At 50.7% G+C, this 16,503-nt stretch overlaps 1 protein-coding gene across 1 annotated transcript in view; it reads right to left on the bottom strand.

The window, feature by feature from the left end:
- LOC308252570 (phosphofurin acidic cluster sorting protein 2-like) overlaps positions 1 to 16,503 on the bottom strand; it is a gene marked incomplete at both ends in the record, with an annotated part of 211,747 nt that overhangs the window by 51,720 nt on the left and 143,524 nt on the right. The window lies entirely within an intron of this gene.

Below are 16,503 nucleotides of genomic sequence, written 5' to 3' on the forward strand. Positions count from 1 at the left end.
TCTCTTCCTGTTGAGGAAGCCTCTGCCAAATTTGTGATTGTCTTTGGGGCCTTGGGCTAAGCTCTTTTCTCATTTCATAAAGAGATTGGAGATCCCATTAGGGGTCCCTGTCCCAGGTGAATCCAGATCAGAGATGCCAGGGGTGAGTAGTGGGGCCCCAGGGTCACCCAGCTATCTGAGATGGGGCTGGTTTGGGCTCATTCATTCAGCAAAAATATTAGAAGCCCAGCCAGGTACAGACACATCTCTAGGCACTGACCATAATCCAGCGCACAGAGCAGATCCTAAGCCTGCACTCCAGAGCTTACTTCTAGTCGGGAGCGATTCAGTCACACTAAGCTGCACAGGCTCGTAGTGTCCACAGGACAGCCGAAGTGACGTCCTCCTGGCCTCCTCTACCTGTGGCTGCATCTTCCCATATTGTGAAGAGGAAGGTGAACCTCTGTTCCAGCAGAAAACGTGAGTCAGTTTTGGGTCAGAGCCAGGAGGGGAGTATGCGGACTGTGAATTCAAGGTGCTGGCAGAACCCTGGATCCCACACATGGTGGGATTTCTGCAAGAGGGCAGAGTTCTGAGGGCTTCTCCTAGGAAAAAGGACATGAATCAGAGAGCTGTGCATGTGGATATGGGTGGTTTGGGCGAGCAGTGGGAGCTCAGTGAGAGAGTCAGACGCTCAGAAAATTCATACCCTTCCGCTCCTAATCCCAGCCCTGCCTGCACCCCTATCCCGGGACCTTGATCACTAATCTGGTAGAACCTTCTAAGTGGCAGCTTGGCAGGTGTACCCCACCCTGTGGGAGTTGAGTTTCAGTGGGAGGCAAAGAACCACACAGCACAGCTAGTGAATTATGCAGCATGTAGGAGCAGGAGCCAAAGTTTGAGGTGATAGGAAGGCCCTGGGGTTCGTTTGTTCGCTCATTGGTCAGTATTCATGAAGCACCTACTCTGTGCCAATGAGTGACATGAACAAGGTGGACACCAGCCCTCTCAGTCTTAATGGGAGGGAACAGGGACACTGAGAGACCATGTCAGGTTCCTTTCAAGAAGGGACAGGTGGTTCCCTCATTGATCCAGAGCTGTCAGTTAGGAGTGCTTTCTGCCAGCGCCTCCTGGGTGACCAGGCGCGTTTCTGCCAGGACTGCCAGACTGAAGGTGGACAAGGAGTAGGTCTGGCTTCTGGATGGGCAGGAGCAGGAGGCAAAGGACCTCTGGGAGGGCCATGTGGAAGGAAAGGGCACACCTCACTCTGCTGTCCACCTCTCTCTCTCCCCAGGGCCATCTCCTGCATGCTGGGCATCTGGCTGGACCAGCACCTCCAGAATTTCCCAGCCTGATGATGCTGTTGGCCTCCATAGAGCTCAACTTTCCAGTCCTCAACCTGCCAAACCAGGCCCAGTACCTCCAGTCACAGCGGGAGCAGCTGAGCCCATTGAGGCCGAGACAGGAGGAGGAGGAGGCCTCCGGGGATGGTGTGGGTAAGTGTGCCTTTGGAAGGCACACAAAAGGCAGTGAGGGTGGTAACATGTCCTCTTCTTGGATCTACAGAACCAGCTCCAGAGCAACATCAGGAAAACCCTCAAGTGGCCTCTCCAGAGCCAGAGCCGGATCCAGGCCCAGCTTTCAATGAACTTCAAGAGGCAGAAGAACCACCTGCAGCATTTGAGCAACTCCCCCAGTTCCTGCGAGGCCTGTGGTGCCAGATCCTGGGCACAGCGAGTGTCAGTGGCCATGGAAGAGAGGGCACCCCACCCCCATTTAGATGCACTGTTAAACATTTTGTGTTCATGTTACATATGCTTACAATATTACTGTATTTTTTTATGATATTTAGTAACATAGAGTGTATAGAGAACATTTAATGAAATACTCCTAAACATAAACTTAATTTAGATTCTATAAAATTTAACCCTATAAACCCTCAGAGCTTTGAGCAAGTCTGTTTTTCTGGACCCTGACCCCCGCAGGGAGAACTGTCCTCACCTTCTCCACCTGCCCTTCCTGGAGCCAGGACTTTGCTTCCCAGGGAGCTGGCTCCAACCTGTGCCCAGATTCAGACCTGGGTGGCCAGAGGCCAAGGATTGGCCTCCCTGGGGGGCATCCTGAGCCCAACATGGAGGCCAGTGATCCCAGCCCTGAGCCTTCATGTTGACCCCAACACCACTCACTCAGGCTCCCAAAGAAACTTGACCCTCACAGGGCAAAAATAAAATAAAATAAAAGGATGTACAGTGCAGGCTGCCCAGGAACAGCCTGGGCAAACTGATCAAATACTTGGTGCCCAGCTTCCTGGGCATCGTCCCCACCTTCGTCCCCACCCACCCTTCTGTTTTAATACAGTACATTTGCTACTAACCAACGTGTGTGGGACCAACCATGTACCAGGTGAGCCCTGCCCCTCCACAGCACAGTGGCCACTCAGCCACCTGCTTGCTGTGAGTCTTCAAGTCACTACATATTTCTGAGTGTTTGTTTCTCCGAACATGGGGAGCGCCTAGGCCCAGCCTCATAGGGTTATTGTAGAGACTCAGGGGGGTAGGGGGGTGGTTCCTCCTGGGAAAAGGCCCTCTGGGTGCCTGGACACTGGAGAGGTGTGCTGGAGGGGCTATGGTTGTTCTAATTGGCCATTTTCTCATCTTCTTAAAGAAGTTTCTGCCTTATTTGTGATTCTCCTCAGGCCTTAGGCTAAGCTATTTCTCTTGTGATAAAGAGATTGGAGATTCCATTAGGCATCCCTGTAGTGAGTCAAGAGGATTAGAAATCCCAGGGGTGAGTAGGAGGACCCCAGGCTCACCCAGCTATCTGAGATGAGGCTGGTTTGGACTCATTCATTCAGCAAATGCCCTGCCCCCAGGACTGCACTCCAGTGCTTCCTTCTTGTCAGGAGTGACTCAGTCACACTAGGCTGCACAGGCAGGTAGTGTCCATAGGACAGTCAATGTGACTTCTTCCTCGGAGTATCGCTGCATCTTCTCATATTTTGAAGCAGAAAGTGGATCTCTGGACCAGCAGAAAAAGTGAATGGGCTTTGGATCAGAGCCTTAAGGAGAGTATGGGGACTGTGACTTGGAGAAGGTGGCAACACCCTGGTTCCCACATATGGTGGGATTTCTGCAAGATGGCAGCGGTGTGAGGGCTTCTCCAGAAAAAAGGGAGGGAGTCAAAGAGAGCTGTGCATGTGGATTTGGGAAGTGTGGGTGAGTGGGGAGGGGATGGGGCTGTGCCACACAGGGTAAAGCTCCCAGAGGCTGTGGTTAGGCAGTAGCACACAGTCGCTCAGGTCAGGGACTGTGGCCTGCAGTCTGGAGGACTTCCTGGGGTGGGGGCTTGAACTGGGACTTCAGTGATGGAGATGGGAGGTTCCCTTCCTTGGAAGGCACACAAAAAGCAGTCATGGTGGTAACATGTTCTCTTCCTGGATCTACAGAAGCAGCTCAGAGCAAGATCAAGAAACACCTAAAGAGGAAACGCCAACTCTGGTGCCCTCTCCAGAGCCAGAGCAGGCTCCAGGCATAGCTGTCACTGAACTTCCAGATGTGGAACCACCTGCACCTTATGGGCAACTCGCCTCAGCTCCTGGGAGGCCTGTGGCAAGTCAGCTACCATGGCATATGGGGCTCCTACAACCCCTATAGATACAGTTTTAAAATATTTGTGTCTATTTTATATATGCTAACAATGTTACTGTATTTTTCTCATACTATTCGGTAACTACAGTCTATTTTAAAGAAAATGTAATGAAATATTCCTAAACATAAATTTAACTTAAATTCTATAAAATTTAACTCTATAAACCTTCATAGCCTTGAGCAAGTCTGTTTCTTCTGGGCCTCCAGCGTGTTACTATGAGTTCTAGGTTGGGAATAATTAGTCTCTCAGCCGCCATCTGCTCTACAAATGTGACGTTCTTGAGGCCCAGGACAATGGGACTTTGGGGGAAATTGACTGATGAGCATTGGGGCAGGGACCCTTTATGTCAGGGCTGCCCCTGGGAACCCACATTATGTTTGACTTCATCTCCCACTTGCACATGGGCAAAGCCTCGTCTTAAGTGCCCCCTGGCATCCACATTGCAGAATGCTCTAGGGTTTAACCAGCAGCAAACTGTTCCTGAACACTGACTGCCACCTGCACCTGGACAGAAACTCCACCCTGCTCCACTGGCACTGAACAGCATTCTGAGCATCTCCTCTGTTGGCCCATAGCACTGAAGAGGCGACAGGGAATGTCCCAGGACCCGGGGTCCACACTCATCTACTCCCCAGGCACCGCTTCCAAATCTCTTCTGGGGTCAGAGCCTCTCTCCGCCCTCAGCCCCTGAGCTCTGGTTCAGCTGGGCTTTTTCCTGATGCTCTTGCATCTCACCAGAGCCCAGCGGCAATTATTTCTCACGCCCCAAGGCTGAACAAGGTTGTGGAGACAGCCTGGCTTCTCCCTTTACACAAATCCTCTTCAGTGCTCCAAACCACCCTGTAGAGATGGCACTAACACCCTTTGGGCTCCTTGCCCTGGAAAAAGCTGCAATGTCTCAGGACAAATGGGAATAAGCTTTGGACCAGGCACACAGTCCATGCCCTCAAGGTGAGCACCTCTCTGGGCTGACAGGGATATTAAGGAAATTCTAGTGGGGTGTGATGAGTCCTACGGTTGACCTGGTACCAAAAGCATTGAGAACACGAGCCCGTCTGGGGATCACACACAAGGCTCCTTAGGATGGGATTCCTAAAGCAAATCAGAAGATGAATAAGGATTTGTCTACCTACTGTATCCTGCTTTTTCATGCGCCATGGCAACTGAGGGAAGCATTGTGAGATTAAACAAAGGCTGGAGAAGTAAAGGGAGGCTAGGTCTACCTTAGAGGCCATGGGCCTTTTTACATTTAGGATTGCTGGTAACAGTAGATGGGATGGACCAGAATTTGCACAAATACATTTTAACATAAAATGGTTTTAGAGTAAGTCCTGTGTGCTGGAACTGCTAAGTACTAGAGACCAGTGATGCTAACGTCTTTTCCATCACCATTCTCATTGGAATACAGATATATGAGGACAATGATGCCATGTGGTTCCCATAGCACAAGTGGGCTTAGGGTGACAGGAAGAGGACATTTCTTTATGGAGAAGTATTGTGTGTCCACTTCCAAAGAGAGTCCCTAAAGAAAACTTGCCATTTCTAGTCTATGGAGATATAGGATATTAACCAGGTAAGCCAGGCATTGAGAGACATTTCAGGCAGAGGGAAGAATTAGAAAAACAGAATTGAGTCAGGATACAGTCAGGGATGTGGGGGTGGGGTTGCAATTACTGGGATCATCAGGAGGTTGGTTCCCAGGACAGGAACAGGGATGGCTGAGCAGAGAGCAAGTCAGACACCAGCTCTGGGAGCCCTGGCATGATGGTTCCAGGCATGATAGTTCCTGAGCAGTCCTGGTGAGGAGGAGAGAGGGGAAGCAGATGTTCCTGAGTTTGAGAGCGGGTGGAATGAGAAGGGGAAGGGAATGGACAATAGTAAGGGGAGAGTGAGGCATAGGCAGGGAGAAGTCAGACATGTCCTAAATGATGACAAGCTGCGGAGTATGATGAGGACAGGATGTCCCTGAAGTGGAGGGAGGTGATGGTCTCAGCACTGAGGTGCTAATGAAATGGTGAGAGTAGGAGGTGGAGGAGGCAACCTCATGGACAAGTACCGAGTTTCCTGCAGGTGGAACAGAAGGAGATTTTGGAGACAGTTGCCTAATTTGTCCCTAAAGAATGTGGCCTGATTGAGGGGTTAGTAGGAGACTGTGGCAGGAGGTAGGAGTGACCCACTGGGATGATGGGATCTCAAGGAGGGGGGCTCCTGAAGCAACTGAAGCATGTCTGGAGGTGGCCCTGTATATACAGGTGAGTGCTGACTGGCCTGCTGGCACCACGGAGACACCCCCACCTGTGGGGAGAGCCAGTGCTGCTCAGGTAGCCCCTGTGCCCTTCTTGTTTCTGATATCCTCAGCTGCAAGCACCCTTTATGATCTTAGGATGCTCAGCATTAGCTCTCCACTCTTCCTGAGTGCCCTCTCCTCCCTGCACCCTTTCAGTCTTGTCTGCTCACTGGGAACCCTGAGGTTGTCTGGAATCCAGGCCTAGCTTTATTCCTCACACCTGGAGCACCATCACCAAGTGGTTTCCCAGACCACCAGCTGCTGGTTTTTAACAAACCATTGTGAGGATCAGCTCAGCTAACAGGGCGACTCTCTCACCATCAGAGGGACAGCCATACAGTCTTAAATACACATAGATGCACACTGAGAGCACACAGCTCAGGAGCCCAGGACACAGGACTAGGGATCCAGGCCTCTCAGCACAACTGAGTGTCTCATTCCCAGTGCCCACGTGTCCCCAGTGACCTCCACGGAGCCCCTGCTTCACTGGTGCTCTCTCCCCTCTGTCCTCCGCGTCATGCTGGGGCAGAAGCTGGGGGCAGGCGTGAGGCGCCGTGTTGATACCTGGGCTCCGGCTCACTCACTGAAGTCCCTTGATTCTCAGATGCGGATCCAGACTTGAGAAGGAAAAGCATGGCTGGGGCCAGCAGAATGCTTTGTCCTGCTCACCCTTGGGACCTGGTACGTTGGCTGTACTAGGGAGCAGGGGCAGCTGTGGACAAAAGGTCCTGCTTAGAGAGAGGGTCACTTATGCTGGAGGCCAGAGGGATGGTACCCTGCTGGCACCTTCCTGGGTAAATCCCTGCTGCAAATCCCACAATTAGATTAACCAAGAAGTGGCAGTTTTGACAGCATATGTCGTCAAAGAAAAGCAGCAAAGAGGCCATATCTGGGAGCGGAGACACTTTATTGATACTCGGGGTCTCGGGAGGCCACGGGGTGAGCTGGCCTCACTGGCTTTTCCAAAAGGGTGCTGCCATGTAGCTCTGATTATGGCAATCCATGGCTGAGCCCCACCAAGGACAGAAACTCAGAACACTGAACATGTCTTCACTCTTGTCCCTTTCCTCAAAGATATGGGACAAGTCATTTTCTCAGAACAGCCCCACATCTAAGCTTAAGGTGACAGGGTGAATGGGCCCAGTTCCTCTGGGTCATGAAACGGGCAAACAGAGCAGTTGACAGTGAGCAGAATTTCAGGTTCCAATAGGGAGGGAGAGGGGCCAAGTCCAAACAGCCTCCTCATTTCTCTGTGCACAGAGCAGGCGCTGAGCTGAGGGTGGGTGGGCGGGATGATGGTGACTGTCAGATTCAGTTACCGGACAGTTGCTGAGACTGGTGGTGAAGCCCCTTCAATCACACAAGTTTTTCTTCCCATAAATACTAAGATGCCTGCTGTGCCCCTGCAAGGCCTTGGGCGTTGCACCGGTAAAAAAAAAAAAAAAAAAAAAAAAAACTTGACCTGAAGGTTCCTATCTCAGAAGACACACTTATAGAGGGTACAGACCTCCCACAATCACACACCTCTAACCAGAGATGTGCAAGCAGCCAGCCTGGTTCTGCTGAGATCTCCTGCCGGTCACGGTTCTCAGGTCTCCCAGGTTTCTGAGTCTGTTTCATGTTCTTACGGGTGAACCACTTGCTGTCCAAAGATCCCTATCACCAAGATGGGGTACACAATTGACAGATGTCTCTAATACATCACATGTAAGGTCAAAGACACTTCAAGAGAAAGATATTATACATGGCTGGAGGGAGAGAGATAGGGACAGAGGTGCACACATAAGGTGGGAGACATGATTTTACATTTCTGTGTCACAAGTGACAGCTGCCAGGCAGTGGATCATCTTATTTTTGTTACTTAGAGGGTATTTACATTAACTTCCAAATTAAATTGAAGAAAAAAATCAAATGAATATTCCTTAGAGAAATCCTTAAAATTCATGAAGCACCTTCTGAAGAAGGCGAACTTGTCAAAGTTGGAAGTGGGTCAAGGTCATTGTCATAAGCTGCAAATGCACTGCCCTCCAGTGGACGAGTGAGACATGGCACATGTGTGTGGAGCTCATGGTTCTGTCAGCAATGGAAGCAGACACCAAACTGAGCCTTTGCCTGGGCTTGCCTTTAGACCAAAATAAAATCGGTGAGAGTCAATATTTTGGGGTGCCTTCTAGTAGAAGTCATTGTCCTGTCATTTCACACTAGGAAGACACAGGCTTGGTCCCAGGTCTGGTATTTCAAGGAGCCTGCATTGAGCTCCTGAGTCAGGCCCTGGGTTCCAGGACAGAAAAGCCAGACAAGGTCCCAGCCCTTGGACTCCAGGGCAGGGGCAGGGAAGTTTGGGGATAATGGGCCTACATCACAGTGCCATATGTCTGGTTGAAAAAAAATAGTACATAAACCAAAGCATGTTGTGGAAGCCTTCTGATTAAACAATAAACACTTTAGAAGATTAGAACACTACCCTCAACCTATTTGTAAACTTTCATCTATATTTAAACAAAAAGTTATGCCAAATATGGTGTCACCCTGTATTCCCACTCCCCGTTCATTTAACATGAATATTATCCCTGCACTTTAATAATTTTGACCTATGATTGCATGGCTGCATAGCACCTCCTATGATACACCGTGCGTAACTGACTTGCTGCCCACCTCTTGGCCAACCACATCTTGTTTGCCTCTGAAAGGGCAGATCAACTGCTATGAGATCCAGGTAGCTTCCACATGTGGACTATTCACTAACCTTCCAGAGCACACGCACTGTATTATTTTCCCTTAAAATGCCGGCACATCGTGTCTTACTTCCTTCTTTAGATCAGAAGCCCATTCTAGGCCAAGATGCTGCTCAATCAGATCTCCCTCCAGCTCTTAGCACAGCGCTTGGCATACGGTGAACCCTCAGTAAAGACGTGAACAGCACCTTAATTCTAAAAGAGTTACTCACGGCAGAGAACTTTAGTTGTTCATCAAATCCATTCTCCCAACTTGGGGTGCACAGCTAAATGGAACATCCCAGCCCACCTTGCTGCCCTGTGAGCTGCCGTTGTCAGTGGGAGAGGACTGGGACTGATGAAGCCATGGCAGACCTGTTGGATACAATTCCCCAGCATGCACTGCTCTGTGACCTGTCCCCTCAGGCTGATGGAAGTACATGGGGGTGAGGTGCTAGGGATGAAGATGGCCCATGATGGAAGAACTCTGGGTTTCTGAGTGACCACAGAAGGATACATCTCCAATCTGAGCATCCTCCCCCCACATTAGCACTGGTATGTGGGAAATATATAGTGACATGCTTTGGAAATTTGGGGGGATTTTTCTGTAATCCAGCATAAATTAATCCCCTCTTTCTCTCAGTAAAGATCATGGGTAGGATTAGATGAAAAGCAGACTCAGAGCAGGTGAAAACAGGAAGGGAAAAGAGGTTGAGGCACTACCTACACGTGACAGTCCTCCTCCTAATTTCCAGCTATTCCCCACATGAGCCTGAACAGCCATAAGAAGCACTTGCTGCATAACCCATTGTGCAGACAGGAGAGATATGGGCCCTGACAGGCACAATGACTTATCCAGGATCAAGAAGAAGTAAGAATGAGGGGTTGAGTCTGAGCCCAGGTCTGTCTCCTCATATCCTGGATCTTGCCTGAAACCAGAAGTTCTAAGGTCCTAGCGAGAGGGGTGTGTTGGTGCCACTGTGTACAGATAAGGTGTTTCATGTCGAAGAGGGGTCTTCAGACAGCGCCCACAGGACTATTTGCAAAGCTGTTATGAGATGAGGGGACTCAGGGAAGACAATCCCAGGTACTGAGGTCACTAACCAATAGAACTTGGCACCCCCGTAACCAGGCACCGACATCTAGCCCCACAGGCAGCTCACTTGCCAAGAGGCATTTGCCAGTGCAAGATGTTCTCTTGCTGTGTTCTCAGTGATTGGTGGTCTTGCTTCTGGAGACCCTACAGTGAGAACTTTTCCAGACGGTGCAGATATTGGTTCAACCCTCATACCCGACGGTGCTGGCCATTTTCTAGAATATGGCCTCTGGTAACACAAGGTGGCCTGGGTAAGACCAATCCTGGATAGGCCACCTCTGTGAGCCATCCCTGTGTAACCCACATACCCCCGGGACAGAAAGAGGTTGCTGGGTCTCGGTAACCTAGCAGTCCTGTCATGGTCACACCCCAGGAGAGGGCAGGCAGATGGAGATCAGCTTCCAGAGGGGTTCCTTATCTATGCCAATGGGAAATCCTAGGTCCTCAGGCTGTCACGCCTTTTCCTCTCCAGTGGAAGTCTGAGCAGATCACACTGTGTGTGTGTGTGTGTGTGTCTGCAGTGGAGGGTCACATGGGCAGAGAACTGGCAAAACAGGGCTCTCAGGCTTTCCCCCTGGTGACTGGGAACTGTCTTTACAGAGCTCCGCACAGGAGAACAGAGAGGAGCTGACAGATGGGGTCCTCAACTCCATGCCCCTGCAGGAGGCGCAGGTGCCATATCCATCCTCCAGTGTGCAGCATGGCCACAGGGTGAGTGGAGGTGGTGAGGGCGAGTGCAGGTGCTGAGGGCGAGTGCAGGTGCTGAGGTGACCCAGACTCCAGGATCCCATGTAGTTGAAGAGACCCCTGGGTTCCAGAAGCTGCCCTGTTATTCCCTCAAAATCACTCCCAGATTCCAATTTCCATCTCCTCCTCCCAACCCACTCTCACTGTCCATCCCCTTTCAGAAGAGATGTAAAGTCACTGCGCACAAAGTGTTAGGAATATGAGAAGGGAGACTTTGTACCATTTCAAGTCATGCTCAGTCATGAATATTTTTGCATTTTTCTACAGACTTTCCCTTTTTAATGCCCATCTCCACATGTCCATGTTGTCCTGACAATCCTTACACATCTTCTCCCACTCTTACACATCATCGTGATTAGTAGGGATGCTTTTCCCCAAAGGACATGGGGCTCTAGGTACCAAGTCTGTTGCTTTGCCATTTGCTGCCCTGAGGACCACATCTCCATGGTCCCTCCCCGTCAGGAGCTGGGTTCTCATGGGCTGAACAACATACCAGGAGAGGGACCTGTTATCAGGGCTCGCGATCCATCCCTTCACTGCTGTGGGACCTGGATATGATCCCGTCCTATTGCCATGTCAGCGGTGGTGCCCTGAACACCCCACTTGTCCTAATATCCAGACCCTCCCACCCCAGGAAAACCCTCTGTGTTCCCACCTAAGAATGAGATGTTTTGTCAGAAATCCCAGGACTGATGCTGTTAATACAGGGAGGTGCTGTCCATCCTCTGCTAAGAAATGCCCTAGGGTACTAATGTGTTTCATCATTCCTCACCTACAATTCTACTTTCCCTGTCAAGTATCATTTCTCATGTCAATGTAAGAAATTTTCAAACCTGTGAAGAATTTTTGTGAGTTTATTTGAGACAAAGTGTCACCAGTTAATGGGAAATAAAATCTCAACAGATGGAGATAATGCTCTGGAGAATGGCGGCTTTGCAACTTATTTTATACATTAAAATTCAAACAGGAGACCTGCGTGGGTCCCATGAAATCCATTGGTGATAGACTAGGGAGCCAGGAGAAAGCAAAGTGGGGAAAACTCTGAGGTTGGATAAAAGGTAAAATGGTGACACGTACTTTTTTCATTTGGGTGTATGCAGGGTAGTTAAGAGTCAACAACGAACTGAATAACAATGTGGGGATGTGTGATCTCTGCAGAGAGCAGAGCAGTGCCTGTGCTTTGAGGGGTCTGAATAAAGGAAAATTACTTTGACATTACAAGGATATGTTATTCTAGATGCAAAAAGACAATAGGCTCAATTAAGGTAAAGATTAACCCTTGCCAGGGAAGATGCAGGCCTAGGATGTGACTGCCCACCATAAACTGCATTTAGTTAAAAGTTTTAATTTCAGACCATCCTTTGTGTTCACTTTAGGTCTCTGACTTTGCGAGGCTGCCAGGTTAGCATGTGGCCCCTGTGGTCACTCCTGCCCCACCTCTTGCCACCAATCACTGAGTGCCTGGGGTTTCAGTTTGAGCTGCAGGCCCCAACCCACCTGGAAGTTTATGAGATGCATCTGACGGCAGGTCCCCTCTCTGACCCCAACACAGGGTAGAAATAAGACCTCTATGGGGCCTTCAGCTACAGCTTCATCACCACCCGCTGTCCTAGACAGCATGCCAGCTGCCTGCAACACACAGGTGCCCATGAACCTCTTTGCAACTTCGGAGGGGGACTACTCCAGCCCCACCTGCGTGCCCTGGCTATGCAGCCTCACCTTGACCAAGCTGCTGATTTTCAAGGTGCTGGCCCAGGAGCTCACCTTCTTAGTCATTGCTGTAAGGATTAAGGACTCAAAGTGGGTCCTGAGGTCTGATGAGATTGTGCTGCCCCCCAGGGGACCAGTGAAGACCGAGCTGGCACTGACCTTCTCCCTGCAGTACCCCCACTCCATCAAGAGGGAAGGCAACAAGTTGCAGATCATGCTGCAGAAGAAGCAGCGTCTTGAAAACCAAACCATCCTGGGTTACCAGACGCTGGCCATGGGCACCATCGACATGGCTGAGGTGATGCAGCAAGCCCCTGAAGATGAGCAGGTTTTGAGTGACTACAGCACCATCAGGGAGGCATCTGCCCACGTGGCCGAGGTGAGCATCTCCTCCCTGTCCAGCCAGCCCATGGACCCCAGGGACAGCACCCGGCAGGCCAAGTCCAGTGTTCATGAAATCTCTGAGCAGCAGGCCAGCCATGATCCCGGGCTCAGGCAGGACCAGGAGGAGCAGGAGGACTTGAACGTGGGAGAAGCCAAGAAGCAGCACGAAGGAGTAGTAAGATCGCTATTCATGACCACGCAAATAGCTGCCAACAAGAAAGTTGGGGCATGGATTCGCAGGGTCCAAGAGTTGGAGGAAGACCTGACCTGCAGCAGGAGTCTTCAGAGAATGTCCCTGAGGTGGGGGAAGACCTGGATCTGCTGTATGACTCACTAGGGAACCCTAGTGACAGTTGCCCATGAGAGTGTGCGCAGGACCCTGAAGCCTTGGCTCAGGCCATATTTGGAATACGTATCCCAGCCCAGCTCCCAAATGGAGAGCTATAGCATTCACAGTGCTAGCGCCAGAAGGGGCCTCCAGGTCCAACACATGTGCCTGAGAAGACGAGCCCCAGGCAACCAAGGAAGAGTGTCTCAGACTCGGTTGTCGATCACACACCCGCCTCAGGGAGCAGCTGGCACAACCATGGGACTGTGAAGAGGCAGAGACCTTTGCCCTGCACATGTTCACTGAGAAGCTGCCATCCAGTGGGCTTATCACCAAGATTGAGTCTCTCCTCATCCCCTCCACCAGATCCCAGGGGGAGAAGGCGGGCCTCTGGGACTAGAGCATGTCCCTGAAGGAGCGGCAGGTGGCACAGCCAGGAAGAAGCAGGACAACAGCCTGGACGACAATGCACTGCCCAGACCCACTGAGCCAGCTGCAGATCCCCAGGGAGACGGTGTACGACCAGCTGAACGACATCCTCATCTCTGACAGCCAGCTGCTCCAGAACATCCTCCTCCTCAACGCCTCCGACTGGCTGGGGCAGTTCCCCTCTGAGTCCTGCAGCAACACATGCTGCCCGCGGTGTGCACCTGCTCCAAGGCTGAGGTCCAGGCAGCCTTCAGCACCATCATCTTATGGATACAGAGATACTGTCACCTAATTCCCAGCCCCCAAATCCATTGAAGATCGCGGTGGCAGCGGCACAGCACTACTTCAGCGCTGTGCTGTGGGTCTTTATGGAGCTGCTGTCACATGAGAAGCCTGACTGTCAGGGCTCCATATTCTTCCTAATCATCCCACCGGTTTAACACCCCATCGCCAGGCACCTGCCCTCCATCGATTACCACTCCACAACTTCTTCTACGACCTGGCCTGGCAGGGCCTCTTCCTCAAGCTGGAGGCCCAGAACGCCATGCAGCACACGCAGGGCATGGTGTTGAGAATCACACTGTACATTCAGGGGGCCAACTGTGTTCACCAGCTGCTCCTCAAGGAAGCCATGCTCACCAAGGAACCCCAACCAGGAGTCCTTCACTTCATTCTCTTCGTGGGGGTGGCGGAACTTGGATTAGTGGAACTGTCCTCGGCCATGTCAGGAGACACAGATTATGTGGTCCCCTTGGGCTTCGGTGTGCTTTTGTCCATCTCACCATACAGCTCTGCGACCAACAAAGAGGCCTTGCCCACCCCACCCACCTCTCCCAGGCAGGGCATTGATGCTGAACTGATGGGGTTTAGGGTAGATTTTTGGATGGCAACCCAGCCCTCAGACAGGAAGAGAGACTCGGAGAAGAAAGACCTGGCTACCACTGAACACACTCAAGTGCGCCTTCCCCTGTCTCCAGGTCAGCAGGCTGTGCAGCCATACCCTCCATGTCCATGACAGGGCTCACCAAGGAGAAGAATAAGAAGGTGCTGTTTTTGCCCAAGAAAACCAAGGACAAGGTCGTGAAGTCCAAAATCCAAAAGCCAGTGCCTGGAGGGCATAAGCTGCCTGGTCTGCAGGGCTAGCACCAGCAGAACATGCTGTGGTTCTTCATCAAGGTGTGGTGTGGAATGACCTGAAGTTCTTCCACCTGGCAGCCCAGGGTCCTCCCACGTCCAGCACTTCCCCATCTGCAACTCCAGACACTCAAGTCCACCTTCCAGCCCTGCCTGTGGCCCTGCTGATGCCAAGCACAGGAGGGCCCAACTGCTTTTCTCTGAATGTTTCAGTTTAGTACAGAGACCGACCCTGGAAACACAAAGAAAAACTGTCTGAAGTGTGAATGTGCTCACAGCCTGGAAACTAACTTGATGCCACCAAGGGAGCGCCCAACTACTCTGCTGATTAACCAGAACTCTCTGGTGGTGGGAGGTCAGGCAGGCAGTGCTGATCTAGAGAATCATGGAAGGTGTGTTTTGTCGTCAGGATCCCTAACACTCCCTGTGAGAACTGCACTCTCCTCCTTGACGTGGCCTTTCTGGGAGCCTGGACTCTGCTTTCCAGGGGAGCTGGCTCCACTGTGTGACCAGACTCACAGCAGGGAGGCCAGCGGTCAAGGGCTGGCCTCCCGTGGGGGCATCCTGAGCAGAGCATGGAGTCCAGTCAGCCCAGCCCTTGGCCTCAGCTGCCAAACAGCAAAGTGGCCCCAGCACCACTCACTTGGATTCCAAATAAACTTGACCCTCAGAGTCAAAAAAAGGACCTGTAAGATGCAGACTGCCCAGGACTGCATTGATCAAATTGATCAAATACCCAGTGCTAACCTTCCTGGGCAGCATCCCTACCTTCGTCCCCACCCACCCTTCTGTGTTAATACAGAACTTTTGCTACTAACCAACGTGGGTGGGACCAACCATGTACCAGGTCAGCCCTGCCCCTCTGCAGAACGGTGGCCACTCAGCCACCTGCTTGCTGTGAGAATTCAGGTCACTGCATCTCTCTGAGTGTTTGGTCCTCTGAACATGGGGAGAACAGAGGCCCAGCATCATAGGGTTATTGTAGGGACTCCTTGGGGGTTCTCCCAGGAAAGTGCTCTCTGAGTACCTGGACAGTGGAGAGGTCTGAGTCCTCAATAGTGTTGCTTTGGTGGGTGCGTTTTTTTTTAATTTCTTTATTGATTAAGGTATTACATATGTGTCCTTATTCCCCCATTACAACCCACCTCCATTCATGCCCCCACCCCCCTGTTGTCTGTGTCCATTGATTAGGCTTACATGCATGCTTATAAGTCCTTTGGTTGATCTCTCCCCCTTACCCCCTTTCTCCCTTACCTTGCCTGAGGTTTGACATTCTGATTGATGTTTCTCTGTCTCTGGATCTATTTTTGTTCATCAGTTTATGTTGTTCATTATAATCCAAAAATGAGTGAGATCATGTGATATTTATCTTTCTCTGCCTGGCTTATTTCACATAGCATAATGCTCTCCATCTCCATCCATGTTGTTGCAAATGGTAAGAACTCCTTCTTTTTTACCGCAGCGTAGTATTCCATTGTGTAGATGTACCACAGTTTTTCAATCCACTCATCTGCTGATGGGCACTTAGGCTGTTTCCAAATCTTAGCTATGGTGAATTGTGCTGCTATGAACATAGGAGTGCATATATCCTTTCTGATTCGTGTTTCTAGTTTCTTGGGATGTATTCCTAGAGGTGGGATCACTGGGTCAAATGGGAGTTCCATTTTTAGTTTTTTGAGGAAACTCCATACTGTTCTCCACAGTGGCTGCACCAGTGTGCATTCCACCAGCAGTGCAAAGAGTTACTTTTTCTCCGCATCCTCGCCAGCACTTGTCATTTGTTGATTTGTTGATAATAAGCATTCTGACAGGTGTGAGATGGTACCTCATTGTTGTTTTGATTTGCATCTCTCTGATGATTAGTGACTTTGATCAGGTTTTCATATGTCTCTTGGCCTCCTTCTGTCTTCTTTCGTAAAGTGTCTATTTAGATCAGTTGCCCATTTTTTGATTGGGTTGTTTATCTTCTTTTTGTTAAGCTGCATGAGTTCCCTGTAAATGTTAGAGATTAAAGCCTTATCGTTGATATCATTGGCAAAATGTTCTC

Source organism: Plecotus auritus (assembly GCF_963455305.1).
Source record: "Plecotus auritus genome assembly, chromosome: 7".
Taxonomy (NCBI): Eukaryota; Metazoa; Chordata; class Mammalia; order Chiroptera; family Vespertilionidae; genus Plecotus; species Plecotus auritus.